The following is a 15635-nucleotide window of genomic DNA, read 5'->3' as shown; positions in this document are numbered from 1 at the left end:
CTGGCTGGGCAGATACTCTCCTATCCCTGGGGCAGAGAAAAGTCTTGCACACTGGCACCCAGGCAGAGAAAGTGTTTCTCCCTGGGAACCCCCTCCAATAACCTCAGCTGCTGGACCGGCTCCATCTGGACAATGGGGATGGCTGGGTGCTAGTACTGCCTGGCTGAAGGGGGACTCGCCCCTGTGCTGGAAACTGCAGGCACGCTCCTGCTGAGGCCCTAGAAAAGGGAATCTAACCCGTGCCCTGCAGCCTCCTGCTGGGAGGGACTCCAGCTAGCAGGGGAGGGTGGCTGCGTACCAGGGTTTGCTCTGAATCCGTGCCCTTGTGGATGCTCAGCTGTAACACCCACCTCGCTATCTGATTTGCTCCAGCCCCTCTCAATGTGCTGCCAGGTGCTGGAGCTGGGAGGGCACAGGCTAGGCCTCCAGCAGCTGCAGTGCTAGTCAGGATCAGCAAATGAGTTCGAAAAGCAATTCCAGGGCCGGTGCAGGGTGCCTTCATTCTGCGCTCCGTGCAATGCCCCCTCTGCCTCCCACCAGCCTTTATGCTCCCCACATTCACTTGCTCTTTAATCCCTCCTGCCCTCAGTGCATCCCCTCCCTCCACAACTGCTGAAGTCTGTGGTTTTACCGTTGCATTTTCCTACATTTAGAAGCTGGTTGTCCATGCCCCATTGCTGTGGCAGCCCCACGTGCAGGGGGATGCACAGACCCGGCTTGACCACAGTGCTGTCAGGTACACCAAGGAAACACTGAGGCTGTGAACAATGGTGTTTAACTCCTGTTGAGCTGGTGCAGGCTTTGGGGCTTGTCAGCCATGTACTTGGTGCCCCTTTAATGGCTCCTAGCAGGAGCCACTTGCCTGCCGTGGCATCTGCTCTGCCAAGCTGTGACCTATGGGGGGCGGGGGGTTGTGTACGAAGGCCAGGGTTTGTTGCAGCACTTTAGCAATAGCTGGAGCCATTCTACTGTTGCTTTCCTCCCCGGCATGTTTGGGCTGCACATGCTGCAGGCTGGTGTGACAGCAGGGGGCTGGGGCTTGTTGGGTGTGTTTAAGGGGGTGGGAGGGGTAAATTAAATCAGTTTTGCACTGCCAGCTGGAGTGGGCTGCTTTTGTCCCTTTCCTAGTTGGAGTCCGGACACTTGGAATGAGCCACAAGCATATTCTGCTAGCCACTGCTCCAGCATGTGCGCTCTCAGGGTGTTACCGGGCTCCTACTTGGAACCACTGGCTAAAAGGACTGTTCCTATGTGCTGACAAGCCCCAGCAACCGCTGCCTTCGCACTACAGGGCACTCTGATGGTGGGAGCTGCGTCTCTCCCCTCTGTTTGCTGGAGATCAAACCCTCTATTCCTTAGGAGAAATAGGCACAGTGGGTGGGTCCCAGCCCCACTCCAGGCGGTGATGAAGTGGCTTGGAGAGCTGCCTGGGCACATGGGGACCTGCTGTGTGTGGGGGGAGGGGGGGGGAGGGAAGGCGGAGCCCCTTTCCATACAGGAAATGACTTGCTATCTGCTGAGAGCAGCACTGGTTTTCTTGGTAAATGTGTTTTGTTTTTGTTTTTTTTTAAGGAAATTACCCAATAAAAACTTTGAAACACGGTTGCAAATTGCTCTTTTCCAAGAACTCCTTGTCCTTAGTTGCACCTAAAAGCCCTGGGCTTCCAAGTTGCAATTACATTTAAAAACAAACAAATGAAAACCATTTAAAACTCTTGGAAATGCTTCACTGAGGGACCAGTAGCTGACTCAGGCACCACCACGGGTCATATGCCAGCGAGCACTTCCCCACTGGTGACAGCAGGCTCCCTCCTCCTGTGTTGACCCAAGTGGTTAGCCCGTTCTGTGCGCTGCAGGTCGTTTCCGATGACCAGGAGAGAGTGATGATGGCATCAGGTGTTTGTTTACAATGTCCTGTTTCCCTAATACAGGAGGAATCAAGCGGGTGTTAGTTTCTTTGCTCACAGTTCAAAGCCTCTTTTCACTAGCACTTGGCCCAAAAGCTCTTGCTCTTACATGGCCGTGTTGCCCGTGCTTCTTTTCTGCCTTCTCTCAGCTTCTCTGGGCTTTCTTGCTGTTTCTATCACAGAGACACAAACCTTCACCAAACAATAGCCTGTGAAATTTCCTCTGCCTGTTGGTTCAGATCCTGGGTTACATAAAGGAGTTTAATGCTTTTTACAACTATCTTAAAGGGTTGGTCCCAGGCTGAGAGAGAGAGAAGGTGGGTGAGGTAATACCTTTAATTGGACCAACTTTTGGTGGAAGGGACATGCTTTTGAGCCGCACAGAGCTCTTCTCAGGCCTGTCTTTCTCCAGACCTGAGGAAGAGTGCTGTGAAGCTTGAAAGCTTGTCCCCTCCACCACCAGAAGCTAGTCCAGTAAATGCTATTTGCCTGCTGTCTCAGCTATCTTTAATGAAGGGTGCTGGTTACACCCCCTGCTTTTAAACACATTTAACCAAACCCATAACATCCATCACCTCAAGGGATCAGTCTCCACATCAACCTGCAGTCAGAAATGCCTGTCTCCACTTTCTCCCTCTCACCAGAGGGAAGTCTGGCAAGATCTTGCCAATGTGGCATGTATGTTTCACATCAACTGGCAGGGTGGCACGGGATCCCCCTCTGGGTGCTGAAGCAATACAGTTATGGAATGGGTGCATAGACCATCGTCTTCACGTTTCAGCAATGTGCATTCCTGGAGCACACACCACCACACCGATGTTCACAGCAGACGCTTCTCCCAGGACAGAGAATGGGAGCTGGACGCCCCCCGCCCCCCCAGACGACTCATTTGAATGTGGGAATGGCCAGAGGTGGATATGTTTGACACAGCCCAAATGGGAAGTGTCATCTGTTCTGTTCCAGGGGGCCTAGGCCTTCAGTCTTTGGAAGATGCATTTCTCCTTCCTTGGACGAAGGGCCTATATTACACGTTCCCCCCAATAGCTCTGATTCTAAAAGTGAGGAACAAGATCAGGCAAGACAAAGCCAGGGTTGTCCTGATAGTCCCTGCATGGCTGAGGGAAGCCTGTATCCTGACTTGTTTTGATTGTCTCCTTGTCCAGCAGTCAATCTTCCATGCTTCCCTCATCTTCTCTCTCAAGATGTGGGCTGAGCACCTCATCCCAGCCTAAAGAGTCTAGGCAGGGCTAGTTCCTTAAGTATTCTAAATAGTCTGTAATGTGTTCTTTCCCTAGTTTGGCTTGCATTCTCCCCTTGTCATCTTTTATGGTGACCAGGTACTCGGGACAATTAACCTTTTTAGTGAAGACTGGATCAAAATAGGCATTAAACGCTGCAGCCTTCCTAAAGTTATCTGTTCTAGTTCTTCCCCACTAAGTAAAGGACCTATGCTTTGTCTTTCTCTTGCTCCTAATGTATTTAAAGAACCTCTTATCGCCTTTTATGTTCTTAGCTAGGTGTAATTCATTTTGTACCTTAGCCTTTCTGATTTTTTTCCCTATATGCTTCTGCTATTCTTTGGTACTCCTCCTTAGCAATTTGCCCATGTTTCCACCTTTTGTAGGATTTCTTTTTGCTTTTCAGGCCATCAAAGAGCTCCTGGGGGTGCTATATTGGCCTCTTACTATTCTCCCTATGTTTTCTTTGCATCGCAATTGGTGGCAGTTGTGCATTTAATGATGATGATTCCCTGTTTACAATTACATGTTGAGACCTTTCAGGTAGATGACTATATCATCTGCTTCCCCCTCCAGTATAGACCAGCAGTATGTATTGAACACGTCTTTACTGCATCATTATTGACAATTCCACCATGGACCAATCCCAGTGTTAGGATTTTCGTCATTTTGTTCCTAATATACTTTACAAACACCTTATTGACCATAACTCTGCTGGCCTTCGATTTTTGCCTTGTGTCCTTTTGATTCTCTTCTCAACTTCCTGCAGTTCCTAGCTTCTGATTTGTATTCATTACCCTCCACTTCCCCTTTCTCCCTTTTGTTGGAGATTGGGGGTTGTTTTTATAGCTGCTTTCACTTCCCCTATAAGCCAGATTTTTTTCCCTTTCTTTCTCAGTTGAGACTTTTTTGGTTTTTAAGCATCTAGTGAAATCTAATCCCATCCAAATCTGCTTAGAGTGTTCCCCCCACCCACCCCCGGCTGATTTCCTTTCAACCACTGTGGAGGGGCTTTTTTTAACCAAGCCCCTTTTGTGAAATATGCTGGTTGACATGGACCCTTCCCTTTGTATTTTACTGTGGAACTCATTACTGTCAAACTCTTGCAGCCACAGGAGGACACCTCTCAATTGCCTCCCTTTCCCTCTTATAAAGACAGACCTACTACTCACTTGTTGGCACCTGGCTGCCCCGGTGCGCGAGGCCCTGCTTGAGACAGATGGCAAAGCCTAGGAGTCCATTTTTTCTTTATGCATTCTGGGAACAAGGCTGTCTTTAATGTATTCAGAACTGGGCAGCCCACTCTACCTCCTTGGCGTGCGCCGTGGCTGTAATACTTCACACCACTTCCCTTAGTCATACCTGCTGTGGCAGGGGAGACATGGCTCCCTGCGGCAGGGGGCATTGCTTCTGCCCGTAAAGACGCCTGCAGCCCCCAGCCTGGTGTGGCTGGATCTTGCTACAGCGCTGTGGGGTCAGGGGAGATGTGCTCTGACCCTTGCGCAGGTGGGGTCGAAGCTGGAATTTCTTCTCTTTCCAAAGTTTGCAAGAGCAGCACCTGCCTGGCAGGTGTCCTGGCAGCGCTTGCGCTGGGCTGGCCCCATTCCCTTGGCTCTGGCTGGGTGTGGGGGAAACGGGCCACCCACGGGAAGGCTCAGGAAGCTACTGCTGCTTGCAGCCTGATGGGTCTTGCTTGCTTTAGCTGGGGCTGGGTCCGGCTGGGGAGGGGATGGACCCTCTGCCCGCTGCTAGGAGTTGAACTGGGCTGGTGCTGGCAGCTCTCCAGGGTCCTGTCCCTTCAGAGCCGGTCCCTGTCTTTCACAGCTGCACATGCCTGAGAACGGCAAGCGCCGTTTGTTAGCTTGGGAACCGTTGCCATGGGAACAGGCAAAGGTAGTGCTTTCTCGCCAGGAAAAGGAGCATCTTCGGCTCAAATCCCAGGAATTTTCTCTGCTGCAGCCTGAAGAACCACATCCCCCAGTCCTGCAGGAGGGGCCCTGCCCCCTCGTGGCCACCTTCCCCGACAGCTGTCTAGCCCCAATGGGTTCTCTGCGGGCCCTCAGCGGCTACGCGCCCCGGTGTGACTGGCAGCTGAAACCGGGCCAAGCCATGGCTGGGGCTGGTTCTCCACCCACTCTCTCTGGCTCCTTGGGCAAGGCCAAGTGGGTCCGATCTGGGAGCAGGGCTCCCCCGGTATCAGCCCCCTGCAGGCTGCTGGGTTTAGGCAGCCTGGGTGTTCATGGGCAGGAGCCTGGGCTATTGGACTGCAGGCCTGTACATGAGCTAGTCCCAGTGGGGTGGTGCTGGGGGGGACCCAGGCTCCTACAGCTGCAGAATCCCAGGCCAGCCACCCCTGTAAAACCAGGAGCCTGCTGGCTTGGGGCATGGATCAGAGCTCGCAGGCTCTAAGCTGCATCAGCAGAGGGAGGGCAGGGTTTTCCTCACCTCCCGGGGCCAGAGCCTGGGCTGAGCTAACGGGGGGGGGGGCGCCTCGGGCCAGTTCAGCTAGAACAGTGAGCATGTGACTCCTCCAAGGCTGACCTGGGCCCCCAGAGTGGTTCTGCCTTCACATACCCACTGCACCCCCCTTTCCCTTCCATAAGCCAGGGAGGCAACACGGCAAAGCAATTTTCAGGGGTGAGTGACGCTCTCAGCTGTTGCTAGGATAACAGCTCCTCCCCCAACCAACTGTGTGGCTGGCAGCAGCTTTTTGACTCTTTCCACCCTCCACTTTCTGGGCTTATTTGGGGGAGTTGGATTCTGTGCTGCTGCTCTGCCTTGCGATAATGGACGTGTTCTTGGCCTGAGCCTGGAGGGGTCTGGCCATCTGTAGCCCTGGTCTCTTGCCCACCAGCCCACAGTGGCCTTGGAGTAGGTGAATAACCCTGCCTGGAACAGAGGCAGTGAGCATCTCCCACCTTGCATCACTGCTGGCTGGGCCATGCTGCAGCTCCAGGAAAGCTGCGCTCGCTGGCAGCCTTGCAGCTGGGCTCCAGCATGGGAGACGGCTCTGAGATTCCATCTCAGCAGCCAAATTCCCCATTCTAGTGAGGGAGAGCCAGGCAAGTGCTGTGGGAGGAGGGCCCTGCCCAGGGGAGCCTGCAGGCTGATGGAGCCCTGCTTGGGCTGGTGGGTTTGAGAGCAGTGTAGGTGCTGTTGCAGGGAGAGCTGTCTGCAGCAGCTAGGCAGTCAGGACTGAGCCTAGGAACAAGGGCAGCAGGAGCTGCTGCTGGCAATGGGCTCCGTGTCCCCCTGACTTGAGCCAGGCTCTCTTCGGGGGAAGGGGAAATCCAGCATGTGCCAATCCAATGTGCTCTCCCACTGCCCAGCCCTGATTCCCAGTTCCAGGGGGCAAGGCCTGGTTCACAAAGGAGCTGAGTCAGAGGAAGGGATCTCCTGCCCCCTCCCCCCCAATAATGCATCTGCCAATACCCATCCATGGGACCTGCGCCTCCCCTCTGGCCTGAAGAAGAGACAGCCAGGCACTCACCGTTGTCCCAAGCGCCTCCAGCCCCTTGACCTGCACGACCTGTCCCATGCCCCTGCCCTCAGAAATATTCGAATGGTTCCTGTAAGTCACAGAACCAGCCAGAGAGTCCGCCTGGAGAGACACTGCAGTGACTGCTGGGGTATGACCCCAGGCAGCTCCCCCTGGCCCGCGAGCAGAGAGCAGGGAGGGCGGCCGCAAGTGAGACAAGCGCCTGCAGTGCAACACGGCAGCAGACCAGGCCAGTGCAATCTGGAGCAGAAGGTCCTGGAGGGAACAGGATGGAGGGGACAGACAGTCACCCTGGGAGGATGGGGTCAGTTCTTGGCACTTCCTGAGCAACCATGGAACTTACACTACAGCTCCTGGGCTGACTTGGGGCCAGACGCTCTGGCCTGGCGGGGGATGGGGGGGTTGGTAGCTTACTGACAGGCCAACCGACATGGGGGTAGCAAGGGGCTGACGTAGGAAGGGAACAGCCAGGCAGCTGTAATGGCTTGGGGCAGGAGGGCTTTGCCACTGGGGTGTTTAAAAGCTCTGGCCTGAGTCCAAGGGAGCGGTGGAGCCTGGGGATGGGAGCCTTGGCCAGCTGACTGTGATTTAGGGGGACTTGTGGGCCAGTCTCCATGTCTGACACCAGTGAGGCAGGGGCACTGGGGGCAGCTGGCAGAGAGGTGAGGCCTCCTGGAGAATACCCCTGCTGCAGGGCAGCCCTGCACCACAGCTGGTCCCCAGTGGGGCTGGACCGAGAGGGTCACACACAGGCAGCAAGGGCACAAGGTGGGGCTGCTCTAACCAGCCCCAGCACGGGGAGACCAAGCTGGCCCCACTCAGTCCCTGGGCCAGTGCTAGTGCCCCAGCACGCAGGCTTAGGCCCACAGGTGCTGGGCATGTGTCAGGCATTCCCAAGTCGCTTGGCCTGTTTGCATGTGAGTACCAGCCCCTGTGCCTGTGTGGCCGCAGGCTGGGCAGCGGGACCTCGCCGGCTCTTTGGGGAGAGCCCCCTTCCCACGTCTCTGCCCCCCGACTCCCCGAGCCCCCTCTACCACCATCCAGGCCAGGCCATCTCTGCCTCCTTGCCCCGAGGGGGGGGGGGCATCTCTGCTCTTCTCTCTTGCCTGGGGGTAACGCCTCTGGAATTTGAGTCCCACGTGGGCCAGTGTCTGTTTAAATTACCGTGAGCTGGCTCTGTGGCCTGTCCCTGCTCACTCCCGGGGCCCTGCCAGAGAAGAACGACACATTCAATTAAGTGGCAGCTTTGTGTGTTTCCCCCGGCGCTGTCACCATGACAGCAGCGCAGAGTGGCTGCCAGGTGCATTGTTCCTGCCATGGGCCCCACGGGCAGCGCTGCAGTCGGGATTGGCAGCTGGCAGTCTGCAGCGAGCACATGGGGGGGCAGCAGCAGGCTCTGCCCCATGCCCCCCACCAGCCCTGGCCAGCCTTGCCCAGGCAGCAAAGTAGCTGCTGAGAGAGGCAGCTCAATAGTGGGGGGCAGCCCAGTGCCAGCTCCCAACACCCACCCCGGAGCCTCGCCTGACCTGGCATCACATCTGTGCCACACACATGGGCAGTGCATCCTCATGGCACATTCCCCCTCTCCCGGTGACTCCACTGCCCCCCTTTCTGTCCTCACTCCAGGCCAACCCCTGGCCTGCCCCTCCCTGGAGCCTCTTAGGGGGCCAGAGTTTCCTCATAATCCACTGGACAGGAACCTCTGTGCCCCAGAGCCCTGCTCTCAAGCTGCACGGTGAGGGCTCTGATTGGACACAGCAGGTGGCAAATAATGGAGGGGCGGGGGGGGCAGGACACCTGGGTTCTCTCCCCGGCTCTGGGAGGGGAGCGGTGTCCCCGGTTGGGGGGGCTGGGAGCCAGGACACCTGGGTTCTCTCCCCGGCTCTGGGAGGGGAGCGGTGTCCCCTGGTTGGGAGAGTGGTGGGGCTGGGAGCCAGGACACCTGGGTTCTCTCCCCGGCTCTGGGAGGGGAACGGTGTCCCCTGGTTTAGCGGGGAGCCCGGACTCCTGGGTTCTCTCCCCGGCTCTGGGAGTGGAGTGGTGTCCCCGGTTGGGAGGGCTGGGAGCCAGGACACCTGGGTTCTCTCCCTGGCTCTGGAAAGGGAGCGGTGTCCCCGGTTGGGGGGGCTGGGAGCCAGGACACCTGGGTTCTCTCCCCGGCTCTGGGAGGGGAGCGGTGTCCCCGGTTGGGGGGGGGGGGGGGGAGCTCGGACTCCTGGGTTCTCTCCCTGGCTCTGGGAGGGGAGCGGTGTCCCCGGTTGGGGGGGAGGGGCTGGGAGCCAGGACACATGGATTCTTTCCCCAGCTCTGGGAGGGGAACAGTGTCCCCTGGTTTGGCGGGGGGGGGGGGGGAGCCCGGACTCCTGGGTTCTCTCCCCAGCAGCGCGGGTGAGGGTCCCTGGAGCCGGCAGGAAATGCCAGGGGGGGCTCCCGGGCCGATTCCCGGGGGGGGGGGGGGCGCAGCCCCAGCCGGTTACTCCCCCAGCAGCGGGGGGGGGGGGGGGGGAGGGGCGGCCGGGGGAGGGGCCAGCGGCGGGGCGGGAGCCGGGCGGGGCCGGGAGCTCGAGCGAGAGCCGGGCAGAGCCGGGGAGCGCTCGGCAGACAAAGGGAGCCGGGCCGGGGCCTCCCGCCATGGTGGGGCGCGGGGAAGCGGCCGCCCGGAGGGGCCCAGCCTGAGCGCGGGCCCGGGCTCGGCGCTGCACGTGCGCGGCCGCCCGGTGCGGGATCGGGGCCGCCGGACGCTGAGGCTCGGCGCGTCCGCGGGTGAGTGGGGGGGACCTGAGCGCGCGCCCCCGTCTGTGCGCGCCTGCCCGGCTGCGGAGGCGGAGGCCGCCCCCGCGCGTGCCCGGCTGGGTGCGGGCGCGCGGGTCCCTGGGCTGCGCGGGGGCTGCACGTGCACGAGCCGGGGGCGATCGGGGCTGGGAGACAGACCCCCCCCCCCTTGGCCCGGCCCGGCCACGTGCTCCGCTCCCGGGGGGCTGGAGCCGGGCCCTGGGGTCCCGCTGCCCGGGTCTGGCCCGGCCCCCGCCCCGCGCCGGGGGGAGCCGCCAGCTGCGGCCGGGGCTCGCCCAGCAGGACCCGCGGCGGCTCCGTACCGCACCGCACCGCAGCCTGGAGCCGGCATCGGGTGGGCGTCCCCGTCCCCCCCCCCGAGCCTCCAGGGAGCCAATCCTAGGGCACCCCCCAGAGCCTCCAGGGAGCCACCCCCCCAGTTCCCGGGGCACCCCCCCCCGAGAGCCACCCGCCCCCGTCAAATCCCGGGGCACTCCCCCCAGAGCCTCCAGGGAGCCAGCCCCCCCCATGCTGAGCCCCAGGGGGCCAGTCACCCCCTCCAAATCCCGGGGCGCCAAACCCCCCCCTCGAGTCCCAGGGCACCAGCCCCCCCCCAAATCCCAAACCCCATCCACCCACAGAGCCTCCAGGGAGCCAACCCCCCCCCCCACGAGTCCCAGGGTACCAGCCCCTCCACCATGCTGAGCCTCAGGGTGCCAGCCCTCCCCTGCAGCGCCCCCTCCCCCCCAGCGCCCCCTCCCCACTTCCTTTGGCCTTGCAGGCGCCTGGGTCCGTTTCGGGCCGTGCTGGACCCCTGCCCAGGAAGCCAGGCGCTCGGTAGCGGCTTAATGCTCCACGTGTCCAGCTGCTTGCACTGGGTTTGGCTCGGGTTCAGTCCGAGCCCAGCCCTCCTTCAGCGTGGTCACGGCTCACTGGAGCGTGGGAAGTGGCTCTGGCTTTCCCCCCCTTGGTTGTGTTTTGTGACTTCCAGCCCAGCCCGGTTGGGAGACCTGCCCTCGGGGAAGGAGCCTGCTTGTGCTGCATGCAGGGTATGAGGTTTAGGCCCTGTCCTGGGTCAGGCTTTGCCTGTTGCTAACCAGGGCCAGTTGCGTGTTGCTACTTGTGTGCTGAGCCCCCTGCCCCAAGGGGGATGACTCCAGGCCAAGAGCTAAGGGGGAGTCCACTCTTGGAATGGCTTTAGGTGCAGTTAAAACCTCCCCCATGCTGCTGCTGCCCTGGAGGTGTTGGCATAGCTGGGCAGGTACTGCTTCTTGGCCCTGTAGGGGGGCAGGATGAACACGCCGCGGAGTGTAGGTTAGCTCCGTGCCCCTGCTTTCTGTCCAGCACCCAACAACCTGTTAGGGCCAATACTGCTCCAAGTGGGGGCCTCCTTCTATGGCCACATCTGTGCCTGGTGCCAGAGATCTCCCCTGAGCTCAGAGCCTGGCTGGGGTGTGACACACTCAGGTGTGCGTTTGCTGGCAGGGGATGTTCCCTCTGGAAACGCAAGGGAAAGATCCACAGGCCCTGGGGGGGTCTCCCCTCTCAGCAGCTGTCCTTGCACCTTGAAGGGAATCTCTTTCTTGCCCGGTGGTGGGCCTCAGATGCTAGATAGAAAGTATCTGGCCCAGTCTCGCAGTCACGCCCCTGGGATCAGGGCAGGTTCCGGCTTGGTGATGGCTGACTGTGTTAGAGGAGGGTCTGCCATAGCCCCTCCTTCTGTGCAGGGACCTGCAGCCATGTGGCTTGTGCTGTTTTTGACGTGCTCTCCCCAGGGCTGGCTGGTCTAGAACCTTACATGGGTTTGGGGGAGGTTCCTTCCTTCCAGGGCCGGCTCCAGGGTTTTGGCCGCCCCAAGCAGCCAAAAAAAAAGCCGCGATCGTGATCTGCGGCGGCAATTCGGCGGAAGGTCCTTCGCTCCGAGCGGGAGCGAGGGACCATCCGCCGAATTGCCGCCGCATAGCTGGACCTGCCGCCCCTCTCCGGAGTGGCCGCCCCAAGCACCTGCTTGCCAAGCTGGTGCCTGGAGCCGGCCCTGCCTCCTTCATTGTTAGGGAGGCTGCAGTGCTTGAGCCTGGGGAGTGGATCGCTCCATTCAGAGTCTTGATGCCAGAGTGGACTGTTAGAACCAGCTGTGCTGAGCTCCGGCAGCACACAGAGCAGAGAACGTCCTCAACTGCTAGCGGAGCTAGAGCAGAGAGAGGCCAGTCTTGCTGTGAAGCCCCCAAGTGTCCCTGGGTGCAGCATGCAATGGTTAATCATTGACTGTATCTGAAACACAAACACCCTTAGTTCTACTCTGATTTTTGTTCCGCTTCCAGACATTGGATCTTGTTCTGCCTTTGTCTCAGAGTAAAGTTCCCTCTCCCCTCAAGTCTTTCTGCCATGTGGGGACTCTGACTGCGATCGAGTCACCTCTTAACTTTCCCTGGGAAACTAAACAATTGATCCTCCGGCTCTCGCTGTGCCAGACAGACACTCGTGCTTCTAGCTCTTTGGAACCTTTCCAAGTGTTCTCAGCATCCGGTGGGAAGTGCGGCCCCCAGAACTGGACACGGTGTCTAGTAACAGTCTCACTATGGCCGTCTACAGAGGTGACACCGCCTCCCTCGTCCTGCTGATAGTTACCGGTTAGAAAATATTTCGATAAGTTCCATGGATTCGAGTCAGCAGGGTCTGAGGAAGTTCATCCTAGGGTACTAAGGAACTAGCTGTCCCCATCTCAGAACCATTAGCAATTAATTATCTTGGAGAACTCAGAGGACTGGAGAAGGGCAGACAGGTTAAAAAAAGGAGAACAAAGAGGACCCAGGGAATTATAGACCATTCAGCCTAACTTCAGTACCTGAAAAGATACTGGAACAATTGATTAAACCATCAATTTGTGAGCATCTAGAGGATAACAGGTTATAAGGAACAGCCAGTGTGGATTTGTCGAGAACAAATCATGTCAAACCAACCTCACCTTTTTCTTTGACTGTCCTAGCGGATGGGGGGAAGCCGTAGACGTGATACCTTGATTTTAGCAAGGCTTGTGACACAGTCCCACATGACATTCTCATGAGCAAGCTGGGGCAATGCGGGCTAGAAGGTGGGTGCACAACTGGCTGAACAGTCGTACTCACTGAGGAGTTATCAGTGGTTTGCTGTCAAACTGGGAGGGCGGAGCTAGTGCATGCATCAGTCCTGAGTCTGGTGCTAATCGCTATTTTCGTTCATGACTTGGGTAATGAAGTGGAGAGGGTGCTTATAAAATCCACAGATGACACCAAGCTAGGAGGGGTTGCAAGCACTTAAGAGGACAGGATTAGAGTTCAAAATAACCTTGACAAATTAAAGAATTGGTCTGAAATCAATAAGATTAAGTTAAATAAAGACAAGTGCAAAGTACTATATTTAGGAAGGAAAAATCAAATGCCCAGCTACAAAAGGGGGAATAACTGGCCAGGTGATAGCTCTGCTGAAAAGGGTCTGGGGTTACAGTGGATCACAAATTGAACATGAGTGAACAATATGACGCAGTTGCAAAAAAAAGGCTCTCATCCTCCTGGGGGTGTATTAACAGGAGTGTCGTACGTAAGCCAAGGGAGGTAACTGTCCCGCTCTACTGAGCACTGGGGAGGCCCCAGCTGGAGTGCGGTGTCCAGTTCTGGGTGCCGCATGTTAGGGAAGATGTGGATCAATAGGAGGGAGTCCAGGAGGGAGCAACAAAAAATATCAAAGGTTTAGAAACCCTGACCTGTGAGGAAAGGTTAAAACACTGGGCATGTTTAGTCTTGACAAAAGAAAGTGACCAAGTGTGGGTACCTGATAAGTTTCATTATGTGAAGGGCTGTTCTAAAGAGGACTGATCAGTTGTTCTCCATGTCACTGAAGGCAGGACAAGAAGCAATGGGCTTCATCTGCAGCCCGGGAGATTGAGGTTGGATATTAGGAAAATCTTTCTAACTCTCAGGGTGGTTAATCTGTGGCACAGGCGTCCGGGGAGGTTGTGAAATCCCCGTCGTTGGAGGGTTTTATGAGCAGGTTGGACAAACACCTGCCAAGGAGGGTCCAGCTTTTCTTAGTCCTGCTTCAGTGCAGGGGCTGGGCGTGGTGACACGTTGAGGAGGTTACAGCCCTTCGTTTCTGTAATGCAGGGATTACTTGCTCATACAGCCAAGGATCACGTTCGCCCTCCTGGTGACAGCATTCCGCTGGGTGCGCACGTTGGGCAGGCTTGTCAGGACCCCAAGTCCTGGTCTGTGTCACTGCTTTCCAAGGTGCTGTCCCCCAGCCTGGGAGTGTGGCCTGTGCTCTGGGTTCCAGGCATGGGCCTAAGCCCACTTTACCATGTGATGCGGATCACTCTGCAGAACTGACCTGGCAGCAGTTACCACACCAACAACTTTTGTCCTCTGCAAACTTAGAGCAACCGCTTTATCTTCAGCCAGATCACGGAGGATGATACTGACCAGCCTTTGGCCAAAACCAGACCCCTGCGGGACCCCTCTAGAAACAAGATGTATGTAAAGGGCAGGCCACCTCCTCACTGCCCCCTTATGGCCAGGGGTGGCTCTGCAGCACCTAGCCTCCGTTTCCCCTTCACAGGTTCCCAGGAATGCTCCATGGAGGCTTACATGCAATACCAACCCCCTTCCTTGGGGACTGGTTCCTTAACAAAAAGCAAACCCAAAGGCAAATCTCTGCTCCACCAGCCTCCCCCGGGGCGCAGCACCTTCTCCCGGAGCTCTGGCAGCTCCCAGCCTCTCCATTCGGCCCAAGTTTCAGCCCTTCCAGGTTCTGCTCGGTCTGTCCCTGTGAGCTCGGGGGTTGCACAGGCCTCCCGGCTGGGCCTGTTTTTCAACTTCCTCCAACAGCTTCCCCAGCTGCGTCCTTCAGGTGCCTTTTCAGCAGCTCTCGGTCATTCTTCCCCTTCCCTCCCTGGGCTGAGGGGTCCACAGACAGCACCCCTCTCCCGCTGCTGGCTCCCCTTCAGGGCCCAGGGGCTTCCCGTAAACCCAGTTGGGCACCAAGTAATCAGTCATGGGTGCGCCAGCCCCGCTTCCTCTTAAAGGGGCTAGTCGCCCTGTGACAGCCTCTGGGGATGAAAATACCCCATTGGTAATTGCTTTTGGAATCTGTCAGCCAGTTTCTAGTCCATTTAATCTGTGCTTCTTTAAAAGCTAGCACTATACAAACGCAATCAATTAATCTAGTTGTAATGTAATCGAGGCCTGTGGGACTACCGCTAAATGCCTTACAGAAATCTAACGGTCATGTCAAGTTATCTTTACTAACTATGGTTGTAATCTCAAAACAATACCAAGTTTGTTTGACAAGACCTGTTTTCTGTGAAACCACATGGATTGGCATTAGTTATGCTGCTCTCCTCTTTATTCTTTACTGATTGCATTTTCTATGATTTTGCCCAGGATCAACGTCAGACTAATTGGCCTATAGTTACCCGGCTCATCCCACTTACCCTTTTAGAATATTGGCACAGCATACACTTTTTCCCCCTTCTCTGAGACTTACCCGTTGTCCAAGAATTATATTACCAATTACTCAGCCACTCCTCAGCCAATTCTTTTACAACTCTTGAGTGCAAATTATCTGTTCTTGTCCCTTTAGAAATGTTTCACTGCAGCAGCGGCCGCTGCTCACTGGCCTGGTCAGGACCAGGCTGACAGGCCCTGTGGCATCATGGTGAATCCTGGGATCCAAGGACACTGTCTAACCCAGCTTCTTCCAGTTCCCTCGCCTCCCTGGCTCCTTCGGTGAACCTTGAGAAGCAGAAGGGGGGTGGAGCTCATCCCATCCCCAAGCAGACAGGATCCGGGGCTGCCAGCTACAAGCCTCCCATTTCTAGAATCTTTCAGCTCGTTGCCATGCCAACCCCAGCCCTTCCTGGGAGGCTGGCGAGCCCAGTGCCCCCCTTCCCTTCACAATCCCCTTGGAGCGGGCTCTGCTGGCTTCTGCAGACGGCTCCGTAGCCCGGGCTGAGCTGGGCTCGGTGCCTCGGCCACCCTGGAGCACCAGCCTTGGTGTCTGGGGCAGGCATGGGACTCTGGCTGTGGAGGGGGGTGGAAACATGCACAGGATCGCAGCCCTTAAATGAGCAGGGGGGGAAGGGGGCCTGGGCTAATGGGGGGTGGTCGGTAGCGGGAGGGACCCAGCCAGAGGGAAGCCACATGGCTGTAGCCGGGAGCCGGCCTGGCCACCCTGAGCTGGGCGTGG

This window comes from Emys orbicularis, chromosome 8 (genome assembly GCF_028017835.1).
Source record: "Emys orbicularis isolate rEmyOrb1 chromosome 8, rEmyOrb1.hap1, whole genome shotgun sequence".
NCBI classification, from domain to species: Eukaryota; Metazoa; Chordata; order Testudines; family Emydidae; genus Emys; species Emys orbicularis.
This window is presented reverse-complemented; position numbering follows the sequence as displayed.